The following is a 13,036-nucleotide window of genomic DNA, read 5'->3' as shown; positions in this document are numbered from 1 at the left end:
TTGTTTGTAAACATATAACTGTGCAGTTTTTATATTTTGGTAGAATTAGAAACCAGTCATTGTTTATGAATTTGCGAAATTAGTTATGTTATGTTTCTATACTAAAATGTAGGACTACTTCTAGATGAAGAAGTCTGTGTGCATTTGGGAACCACTGTGAGAGAAGCATTTGGTAACATTGTGTATTTGCCGACAGATAACTGTTTTAACTTGTCGTGTTGTGAAGTTTTAGTAGCATTAGAAGACAGTTATGGCTTATGATTTGATTAAATGAGTCAGGCTTTGACAGAAAAGTGCAGTCCTGAAATATGTAGATTGTGTGCAGTTCCCTTACCAGTTGAACTGTAGTGAATTAGTTTTGGTAAACTCCTAGGGATAGTGTTGCATGTCTAGAATCACAGTGTGAGTTAGTGTGTATTTGGGATCAGTGTGAGAGAAGCATTTGGTGATATCATGTATTTGCTTACAGATAACTTTTTTAAAACCTGTCATGTTGTGAAGTTTTAGTAGCATTAGAATCCAGTCTTTGCTTATGCGTTGATTAAATGAGTCATGCTTTGACACTGATGTGCTATACTTAAATATGTAGATTGTGTTCAGTACCATTAACTCTTCCAGACTGGTGAATGAGTTTTGGTAAACTCCTAGGATAGTGTTGATTGTCTAAAATCACACTGTGAGTCTGTGTGCATTTGGGTAAGGATTGTGAGAGAAGCATTTGGTAACATCGTGTATTTGCTGACAGATAACTGTTTTAAAACCAGTCAGGTTGTCAAGTTTTAGTAGCATTAGAAGACAGTTATGGCTTATGCTTTCATTAAATGAGTCAGGCATTGACAGTAAATTGCTGTCGTGAAATATGTAGATTGTGTGCAGTTCCCTTACCACTTGCACTGTAGTGAATGAGTTTTGGTAAGCTCATAGGGATAGTGGTGCTTGTCTAGAATCACACTGTGAGTTAGTGTGTATTTGGGATCAGTGTGAGAGAATCATTTGGTAACATCATGTATTTGCTGACAGATAACTGTTTTAAAATCTGTCATGTTGTGAAGTTTTAGTAGCATTAGAATCCAGTCTTTGCTTATATGTTGATTAAAAGAGTCATGCTTTGACACTGATGTGCAGTACTTAAATATGTAGATTGTGTGGAGTCCCCTTACCCCTTCCACAGTACTGAATGAGTTTTGGTAAAGTCCTAGGATAGTGTTGATTGTCTAAAATCACACTGTAAGTCTGTGTGCATTTGTGTAAGGATTGTGAGAGAAGCATTTGGTAACATTGTGTATTTACTGACAGATAACTGTTTTAAAATCTGTCATGTTGTCAAGTTTTAGTAGCATTAGAAGCCAGTCTTTGCTTATGCATTGATTAAATTAGTCAGGCATTGACATTAAAGTGTAGTCGTGAAATATGTAGATTGTGTGCAGTTCCTTTACCACTTTCACTGTAGTGAATGAGTTTTGGTAAACTCCTAGGGATAGTGTTGTTTGTCTAGAATCACACTGTGAGTCTGTGTGCATTTAGGAACCACTGTGAGAGAAGTGTTTGGTAACATTGTGTATTTGCTGACAGATAAGTGTTGTAAAACATGTCATGTTGTCAAGTTTTAGTAGCATTAGAAGACAGTTATGGCTTATGCTTTCATTATATGAGTCAGGGATTGACAGTAAATTGCAGTTGTGAAATATGTAGATTGTGTGCAGTTCCCTTACCACTTGCACTGTAGTGAATGAGCTTTGGTAAACTCATAGGGATAGTGGTGCTTGTCTAGAATCACACTGTGAGTTAGTGTGTATTAGGGATCACTGTGAGAGAAGCATTTGGTAACATCATGTATTTGCTGACAGATAACTGTTTTAAAACCTGTCATGTTGTGAAGTTTTAGTAGGATTAGAATCCAGTCTTTGCTTATGCGTTGATTAAATGAGTCATGCTTTGACACTGATGTGGTGTACTTAAATATGTAGATTGTGTGCAGTACCATTAACTCTTCCAGAGTAGTGAATGAGTTTTGGTAAACTCCTAGGATAGTGTTGCTTGTCTAAAATCACACTGTGAGTCTGTGTGCATTTGGGTAAGGATTGTGAGAGAAGCATTTGGTAACATCGTGTATTTTCTGACAAATACCTGTTTTAAAACCGGTCATGTTGTGAAGTTTTAGTAGCATTAGAAGCCAGTCTTTGCTTATGCTTTGATTATAGGAGTCAGGCTTTGACATAAAAGTGCAGTCCTGAAATATGAAGATTGTGTGCAGTTCGCTTACCACTTCCACAGTAGTGAATGAGTTTTGGTAAACACCTAGGTATAATGGTTGTTGTCTAGAATTACACTGTGAGTCTGTGTGCATTTGAGAACCACTGTGAGAGAAGCATTTGGTAAGATCGTGTATTTGCTGAGAGATAACTAATTTAAAACTTCTCATGTTGTCAAGTTTTAGTAGCATTAGAAGCTAGTCTTTGCTTATGCATTGATAAAATGAGTCAGGGTTTGACACTAAGGTGCAGTACCATGTACTATTCTGTTCACTGTGGCAGAACTGAAAATGTAAAAGTTTTACCTAAGCACTGTCCTAGAAGTAGTCTGATTATTTAGTCAGTTTCTAAGTACCAAATAGACTGCTTCAAATGTCTATGCAGTATGCATGTAGTGTTCTAACATACTATACACTTGTCTTTTACACCTTCAATTCCCTAGTCAGTATCCATACACTTCCAGGAAACATCCTGTCACTTCCTTTGCAGTTCTCTAGAGACCCATTCAACAGCATGTACTAATCCATTCACTGTGCCAAAACCCAAACACTTATAAATTCACCAAGACACTCTCTTTCCAGTACTCTAATGATTCCGTCACTGCCTAAGTATTCATGCACTGAGCCAGGTCTTAGCACATGGACTTCTTCAAACCCCTATCCACTATGCATGCAGTCCTCTAAGCACCTACACACTTGTCTTTCACACCTTCAATTCCCCAGTCAGTATCCGTTCACTTCCAGCAAACACCCTGTCACTCCATTTGCACTCCTCTAGTGACCCATTCAGCATCATGTACTAATCCATTCACTGCGCCAAACCCTAATAAATTCACCCAGGCACTCTCCTTGCAGTACTCTAATCATTCAGTCAGTACCCAAGTACTCATCCAGTGACCCAGGCCTTAGTATATGGACTGCTTCAAACCCTTGTCCACTATGCATGCAGTCATCTAACCACCTACACAATTGTCTTTCTCACCTTCAATTCCCTAGTCAGTATCCATACACTTCCAGGAAGTACCCTGTCACTCCCTTTGCAGTCCTCTAGGGACCCATTCAGCACCATGTACTAATCCATTCACTGTGCTAAAACCCAAACACTTATAAATTCACCAAGATACTATCTTTGCAGTACTCTAATCATTCAGTCAGTGCCTAAGTATTCATACACTGAGCCAGGCCTTAGCACATGGACTGATACAAACTCCTATGCACTTTGCATGCAGTCTTCTAACCACCTAGACACTTGTCTTTCACACTTTCAATTTCCTAGTCAGTATCCATACAGTCCAGCACTTGTGACTGCCTTTGCACTCCTCTAGTGACCCATTCAGTACCAAGTACTAATCCATTCCCTGTGCGAAAAGCCTAGCACTTATAAATTCACCTAGGCACTCTCCTTGCTGTACTCTAATCATTCAGTCAGTACCCAAGTAGTCATGCAGTGAGTCAGGCCTTAGCACATGAACTGCTTTAAATGCCTATGCAGTATGGATGCAGTCCTCTAATCACCTACACAGTTGTGTTTCACACCTTCAATTCCCTAGTTAGCATTCTCACTCTTCTAGCAAATACCCTGTCACTCACCCAGTGTGTCTCCTTATAGTACTGTAATCATTTAGTCAGTTAGCATGTAGTCTTTTAGTGAGGTAGGCTTTAGGGCATGAACTGCTTCAAAGTAGTATGCACTATGCATGTAGTGTTTTAAAGATCGTCACACTTCTGGTTCAGGGCTATAGTTTCTTAGTCAGTTTTTATATAAAATGTGTTTGTACAGTAATGGAATAGTATAAATTTGAAAGTTATTAATATACATTTATTTGTGATTCTTTTTTACAGATACAGAACAGGAGTGTTTCTCATCTGTTTGCACTCTTCTTGTGCAAGATTGTTTGGATGAAGGGTCCTTAGGTGTTTCATCATACTTGCTGTGCCGCACGAGTATTTTTTGTTAGGATCCCCTCGTAACAGAACTCTTTGGCAAATCTTGCAAATGAAGAAGGTGGCATTGGTCTTTGTTTGCCCCTTGGAAAAAGTTAAACATTTCTTCACCACTGAAGAAAAACGTTGTGGGCGTGGTGCCTTCTGCAAAAAAAATTGCTCAGATTCGGTAAATATTTTAAAGCGGCAACATTTACAGTTTTTGTAAGTTAAACTTATAAAATTTTGTTAGCTCTATACATTTTATATATCTGTGATTTGTTTCTTGTGGTATTTTGTTGAGAATACCATGTTGTTTTTTTTTTAACAATCTTTCTGATTTTCCAGGTCTGTCGTCGACATCCGTGGTTCCCACAGGAGTGTTCCGCCTTGTTGTTTTGTATTATTGTTGTTACATTTTATTTATTAGTTTATTGTTTTTAACCCCTTGCGTGCTCATGACGGAACCACGCCGTCATGAGCCACGGGCGGCGTGTGCTCATGATGGCGTGGTTCCGTCATGCTGCGGCCGTTGGCGGCCGTTCCTCCCACGCGGCACTAATTCCCCGCCTGTGCGGGCCAAATAGAGAGTGGGCGGAGTCGTGACGGACCCACACCATCATGAGCACAGCTCGCCCGTGACTCATGGCGGCTTGGTTCCGTCATGAGCATGGCGGCGCCGCGCTCACCCCTCACCCCCCCCCAGCGCTGCGGCAGAATTCGCACCGCAGCGAAGGGGTTAATTTATGTTAATAAAAAAATTAAGATTGAAAATAGTTTATCATTTATATATTTATTATTATAAAAAATAAAGTTTGAAAAAAAAATTAATAATGTTTTGGGTTGTTCTCTTAACTGCTGTGTGACTCTTTCTTGTTCTTATTACTGTTATTTGATGGAGTCCACCATGGTGTTAAATTTTGGGGCACTTATCGCTGGAATACTGGTGATATCTGCAGTTTGCACCAACTTCTGAATAGTGTGTTCGATTTATCTCAACTTCCGTTAAAGTGCTGATAATGAAATGGAGAGTAGCCATTCCCGTGCAAAAAGACACGAGGTGCACCTTTGCGATTTATTCTAAATACTAAAATCCTGTATTGTATTGCACTGAGGTATTGGCTGCACTTACAGTGTACACACAAAATCTATTAAGAAATCTCATTGTATTTATATTGATTGGGAATAGTGCGTCAGGTGCTGGATCTTGACGAGATACACTGCTCAGTTCGTATATTGTTGTGCACATGAAAAAAATCACATCACAACTTTCACACCAATTGCAATGTGATACAAATTCCGGCGAAAAGACATGTTAGCACCAGGGATTTTACACCTGCTTTCTGCTGGTGTTAAGCAGGACAACTACCTGCACCATGAAAGGGAACACAGCCAAGAGCCACACCAGAACACCCACAGGTGCCATAGAGTCAATGAGCATGATACAGGGATACCCATGAGGGCCAGAAGACTCTTCTCAACAACTCCAGGACCACCAATGCCCCCCAAACCCACATCTTAGTAAGTGTGTCCCTGTGGTCATTGTCTTATCATGATAGGCACAAGCCCTGCAACATCACAGTGTGCTGTCACCTCAGCGTTGGCAGTGAGCCTGGATGTGTAGCTACATACGCATCCTCCTGCATGCACAACTGGCGTGTGCTTGTCTGTCGCTCACAGGTCAGTGCAGGGGTGTGCCTATCCGGCAAGGGGAACGGGGTGTCTCGGACATGTCCGTGTATAGGAAGTGCGGTAAGTGTGTCTCTGTGTTCTGGTGTGGCCTGTTACAACAGCCGCAGCAGTCGATGTTGTAAAGTGGCATGCACCACCTCCAAACGGCACTGTGATGTTGTAGTTGGAATGTAGCAGGAAATGCGCAAATAGGCATTACAATGGCGTGCCGTACGAGTGCACGAGATACAACAGCTCACCGTACAAAAGTGTGGGGGCTTGTGGGAGAGAGGAACAGCCGTTTGGCAACATTACACCCAGTGAACTCGACCCTGTGCCACATGCTGGGCATCTCATCCATGATGACCATGGTCGCAGACATCCCACAACACCAACGACTGGCCTTTGTACACATCCTGTATGAATGCAGCGTGGTTTTCACTTCTATGCTCGTTCAGTGGTGTGATATTGGCAGGTTGTGTGACTTGTGCTCCTTGTTGGTGTGTTTCATTTTGGCCTTTGTTAGTCTATATGTGTGTTGTACTTAATTGTGCATGTGTGCCATTCTGCCCATCTCCCCCTCCCCCACTCCCTGTTTCTTCCTTTTGCTAGTGCTGTTGTGTCTATAATTTTGTTGCTGCACACATAAATACATGTAAAGAATAAATTAGAATAGTTCCTTGATTCTTTTAGGTTTCAAAACTTCTCTATTGGTTTCTTTTTAATTTTCCATATGAACCGTTTTTTTAAATATTCAATAACACATAGAAGTCAGAAGTGCAACGTATTCTATCAACACACTTTCTAGAACATTCTACAATATGTGCAGGTTAAAAGTTCATCAATTTTTTAAAACTTTACGATATTTTTTTGTAACATTTTCTTGAACATTTAATGACACGTGCAGGTTAAAAGTTGACAATTGTTTTAAGTTCGAACAGTGCCTTCCAAATGCAAGTAGCAGGTGTGGTTGAGCTGAGCAAATTTTATCCTATGATATGTACTCCACGTTGAAACTGCTTTTTCTTAACCAATCATAAAGATGCTTTTCCACAAAACTAATGTGCACCCTACTTTTAAAAAAGAATGCTTTTCATGATATCTTCAGAGATAAGTTATAGATAGGAATTAGCATTTAAAAAACCTTTGAAATTCACTGAAAAAACCAAAGGTTTCATGCACGTTATAGTTAGGAATTGGCATTTTAAAAACCTTTGAAATTCACTGAAAAAACCATAGGTTTCAGGGGCGGTATAGTTAGGAATTGGCATTTAAAAAACCTTAGAAATTCAATGAAAAAACCATAGGTTTCAGGGGTGTTATAGTTAGCTGGACATTTCCCTCGTACAAATCCCTAGAAATTCCCCTGTTATAGTTAGTTCAGCTAACTATAACTCGCGCCCCCGCAATGCACTGCTGATGATGTCACATATTACATCACTCATGACATGGTCAGTGACATCACTGATGACATCACTGATGACATCTCAAATGACATCATCTATTGAGTATGTGTTTCTGAACAGTTTTATTATGTTTAATATATATAGGGAAAGGCCTGTTGAAAAATAAGTGGGTGTACAAGTGTGTGAATGGATGATTTTCTAGGTGTGTAACTGAGTCTATAAGTGAGTCATTAAATGTATCTTACTGCAGACTAGTGACTAAATTGTGTGAATGTCTGTATGTGTCTGTGTGTTGGTGTATAAGTGGCTGCATGGTTTTGTGAATAGCTATATGAGTGTCTATATGGGTTATTGATTGGTTGTCTGAGTATCTGTATGGGTGCCTGAGTGTTTGTGTGGGTAGGGTGTGTGTGACTCTGTGACTAGATGTGTGAGTGGGTGATTCAGAGGGTGCATGTTTTTAAGAGTGCATCTGTGATGGACTGTATGGTTGGGTGAGTGTATGTATGGGTGTGTTAGTGATTGAATGTATATCTCAGTTGTACATGTGTCAGTAACTACATATGTGAAACGCAGTGTATATGTGTGCAAGAGTATATAACTATCTATATGCGAGAGTGTGTGATTTTGGGAGTGGCTGTATGCACCATAGTGCAAGGATATCTGTGTCATGTGCTGTTTGTTTTTCTGCAGGAAGACACAGAATTTGTTAGTATTTTTATGAGTTAGTGAACTTTAGTGTTTTTAACTGTATAGGTGAGTAAATTTTACTGTGATTAATTATTTGCATGACTGACTAGATGTGTCAGTACCTCAATGGATGATTGGCGGTGTGTGAGTGTCTATATAGGTGTATAAATGCACAGAGTGACTGTAAGTATGAGTGACTGTACAGGTGAGTGAGGGGAGATGTATGTAGACTTAAAAGTCAATGAGTGGGTGAGTAGTTATTGGGATTGGAGTATCTATGGTTGTCAAAATGGCCGTCTGAAATTTTGAGTCGGTGTATCAAAGGTTATATTAGGGTGTGAGAAGATACACTCATTTTTCACATGGATGACGTCATCAGTGATGTCATCAGTGATGTCATTTGAGATGTCATGAGTGATGTCATGAGTGATGTCACTGACCATGTCATGAGTGATGTAAATCATGTAATATGTGACGTCATCAGCAGTGCATTGCGGGGGCGCGAGTTATAGTTAGCTGAACTAACTATAACAGGGGAATTTCTAGGGTTTTGTACGAGGGAAATGTCCAGCTAACTATAACACCCCTGAAACCTATGGTTTTTTCAGTGAATATATATATATAAAATTCACAAAGATCCTCCGTCGACTGACAGCCCCCGCTTCTGCGGAAGAAAGGAACCACAAACCACCGGAAATGTAGGCAATTAAATTATTTATTCTTGTTTCTCTCGAGCTACACGTTTCGGGCACCACTTGCCCTTGATCACATAATTGTGAGAAAAGAACGCCTTCTTTTTAAATACACAACCCATGTGATAAGACACCAATAGTGAACATAGTAAAAATACTAATACCACTTAACATTCAGGTACATAGATTTTTTTTCTTTTTTTCATTTTTCTTGTCGTTAGTGTTATTCTAATTCTTATTTTTCTTTGCTTTATCCCAAATGGAGGCAGGACATCCACGGTCATAAGGCAATTTCCAATCAATATTTACAAATCCATCTATAATACAAGAGGGCATAAATACAGTGTATAAATATATAAAAATATATTAATATATATAAATAAATAAATACACTACTTAATGTGCACTATCATCAACATAGTATTTAGTATATCAAGATATATAAATGAAAGACCTCTTGAAAATTTATAGTGGCCAACAAGTCTCTGCACATGCAAAGACCTAAATTGATCTCATGATGCATGCCTTATTATAACTGCATAAATGCTAATATTTTGGGATAAATACCTACGCATATTCTGTCCTCAATTTTTGTCCGGGATCAATCCCGAATCGTACCAGGCCAACTACCTGGTTCAAATGCAAAGTCTCGAAAAGTGCTTAGCAAATGTGCAAATTGCAAAAAAATCTTAAGGTGCATGTGCAACATATATCCCATTTTTTTTTTATCCTAAAAATATTAAAGCTTTAAAAAGAAATATTATTAGTGGGTCCTAAAATAATTCAATCACAATCAAAACCGAATAAAATCCAATTACAATTGTGCCGAATTAAAAAAGGACAGCCGCTGCCGGAATCATTATTCATCTACAACAAATGGATACAGAATAATAATACAGTTTTTCAAAGACAAATAAGCACAAGCTGTATTTACAGGGCACAGAGTCAATTGATCCCAATTGACCACTATAAAAAATTCTGCAGATCTTCAGTATTGTTCAAACCAAACGGGAATTTACTATCAAGCTCCAAGATCATTTTGGATTCCATCTGTCTCCGTGCTTGCTCCCCTCTCCCCTTCTACGTGACTTGGGGATGGCTGTCACCACAAAATAACTTAAAGAGTTCAGATCATTATTGTGTGTCTGTTTAAAATGGCGAGCCACTGAGTAGGAGGGGTCATTATTTATGATGGCTCACAGGTGCTGTAATATTCTGACATGCACCTGCAACTTGGTGCTGCCCACATATTTAAGTCTGCAGGTGCATGTCAGAACATAAACAGCAAACTCCGTCCTGCATGTAAAATTGCCCTTAATAGCTATTTTGTCAGGACTGAATGGTGACATGCAGTGTGTGGTATTAATCCCAAACTTACACGCTCTACAAGTAGAACACTTAGTAAAGCCATCTTTGGGTTGTAACCACATCCTCACCCCTGCCAACTCCGGGCACGATTTCCCTATCTGTGTATGCATAGACACACCTTTCCTATACGTAACCATAGGCTGAGATGGTAACCTGGGAGTCAGCACCCCATCTGTTAGAACAAGTTGCCAATTACGCCTAATGATGGACCGTATTTCTCTCTCTTGCTTACTAAAGGTGGTGATTAATCTAGGAGCATCATTGTTATCATTAGACGTAGATACATTTATATCATTATTAAGTAGAGAATCTCTGGAACGGTGCATGGTTTTCTCAATGGCATTTTCAGGATCTTCTCACTATAGCCCCTCTGTCTGAAACTTTGATAGGCCTCATCTGTGCATCTCTTTAAATCCTCATTGTCACTACATATTCTCTTGAGCCGCAAAAATTCTCCATATGGAATGTTACAGATCAAATGTTTTGGGTGGGCACTGCTGGCATGGAGAGTTAAATTGCCAGCGGTTTCTTTCCTAAACCAAGTGGCAGATAATTGCCCTTGATCATGGTAAATTCTTACGTCCAAAAATTCAATGTCATTCTTGCTAAGATTAGAAGTAAACTTGAGGTTAGCAGAGTTACTGTTGATCTGCTCAATGAAAGTGGATGCACTTGATTAATCACCTCGCATATAATAAAAACATCATCGATATATCTTAACCAACATAAAACATGATTGTTGAAAGTGGTGGCATGTATCTTCTTGAGGACCTGCTCCTCCCATCAGCCCACATGTAAACATGCGTAGCTGGGGGAGAAGCAAGCCCCCATCGCCACACCTCTTTTCTATAAGAATATATAATTGCCAAATAAAAAATAATTATTGTGTAAGCACCAAGAGATCAAACTTAAAAGCATCTTATTATGTTGGTAAAATTCAATTTGTCTTGAGTCTAAAAAGTACTTGATCGTATTAAGTCCTGTGGGATGTTCAATACTAGTATATAAAGATTCAATGTCCAACGTAATGAACAATAAATCGTCTGGCCATGTAACTCCTTGGACCTTCCTTAGGAAATCACCATTATCCTTCATGTAACTGGGCAATTGTTTCACATACTCTAGAAGGAAAAAGTCCACATATTGAGTTACTGTTTCCCCCACGCTGTTAATGGCCAATATTATGGGCCTACCAGGGATTTGTCTTTTTATGGACTTTGGGGATGAAATACAATTTTGCTATTACCGGATGTTCCCTATTAAAAAATTTAAATTCTTCCATTAAAATTACCCCTTCTCTCATCCAACTCATTAGTTCCTTTTTTAGAGTTTCTCTGGCCGCATTGTATTTAATATATGTAGTCTTTTCATAACCCTCCCTATCTTGAAAATGTCTACGTGCTTCTAATATATAGTCTTTTTGAGGCCAAATAACCATATTGCCACCTTTCTTAGATTTGGCCACAATGATCTCATGGTTATTACTCAACTTCTTAATTAATTTGGCATATTCCACTTCATTCTTATTTTTAAAACTCTTTTTATGCTTGGTCCGATGATGTAATTTTTTAATGTCATCAATCACTACCTCGTGATAGATATTGATCGCATCCTAAGGCATAATGGGGATGAACTTAGATTTGGGTTTAAATGGATTTATGCCTGCTCCCAACTGCTTGATATTCTCCCGTAGCAGTCCTTCCTGTGTAGAGCTTGTCTCGTCTTCCACTAGCGTATCCATATTTCCTTCTTTGTTGAGATTATGTAAGGTTAACAACATCGGTGCATTGGGAAATAGAATTTGAAAAACCTTAGAAATTCAATGAAAAAACAAAAGGTTACAGGGAAGTTATAGTGAGGATCTAGCATTTAAAAAGCTTGAAGAAAATCACAGAAATGAACAAAGGTTACAAAGACAAAGGTTTCAGGGTCATTATAGTTAGGCTATAGTTAGGCTGACATTTCACACAAACAAAACCAGAAAAAATTCACACTTAGCGCAACAAATGCCAAAGAAATAATTGATGGACGGAATGCTGGACAATGAAAACATTCACCCCAACCACAGGGATCTGGGTTTAATCCATCATTCTTAATGCAAGAGTAGCACCTGCTGATTGGATGAGTGCATAGGTAGCATCTCATTGAGAGATGAGTTGCAAGGATAATTCCTGAGTGATTGGATGAGTGCAAGGATAGTGCATGGCTGATAGGGTGAATGCATGGATAGTGCCTTGGTGTTAGAATCCAGGTTCTCTGGTTGGCACAGGTAGGTACCTGGGACAAGCAGGGAACATTTCCTCCAGTCAGGGTAAGGGGATACACTCCTAAAATAACCCCTGCTCACCCTCTAGGTAGCTTGGCGCGAGCAGACAAGGCTTATCTCAGAGCATTATAGGTTAAGCATTTGTGAACACATACAGCAACCAAGTGACAACACTACAGATGGACACCACACAGGTTTTTATATTAAAAATAAGGATTCTTTATATAGAGTTACCACAAGACCATTAAACGACAAAAATACACAATACTCTTACTTTAGATGGTAGAAGTTTGCTTAGTTCTCTTAAGTTCTTAAATGCGACACTTTAAGTCAATGTACCTTAGATGCGACACGCAGGGCAACGAAAGTGTTGCAACGATGCTGTTGCGATGAAGTTTTTGGTGCAAAGAAATAAAGACGTGAAGATCTTCCAGATGCATTACGCTTCTCCGATGTTGCGAGGAGACTCATCTCGATGCGTCGGCTGCAACAGCGTCACCACTTAACGCGATGCAACGACAGCGGCCTTGGCAGCGGAACTCTTCTCCGACGTTTGCGAGACGCTTCCGCTCGATGCGATGCTGCAGCGGCGTCACCCCTTTACGCGATGCGACGACAGCAGCTCCGACGGCGGCACGCTTCTCCGTGGATTCGAGGCGCTTTTCTTGATGCGGTGCAATGCGACAACTACGATGGCTGCGATGGCGACACGCTTCTTCCTCGATGCGAGACTCTTCTCTTGATGCGGTGCAATGCGTCAGCTACGATG

Source organism: Triturus cristatus, chromosome 4_2 (genome assembly GCF_964204655.1).
Source record: "Triturus cristatus chromosome 4_2, aTriCri1.1, whole genome shotgun sequence".
Lineage (NCBI taxonomy): Eukaryota > Metazoa > Chordata > Amphibia > Caudata > Salamandridae > Triturus > Triturus cristatus.
This window is presented reverse-complemented; position numbering follows the sequence as displayed.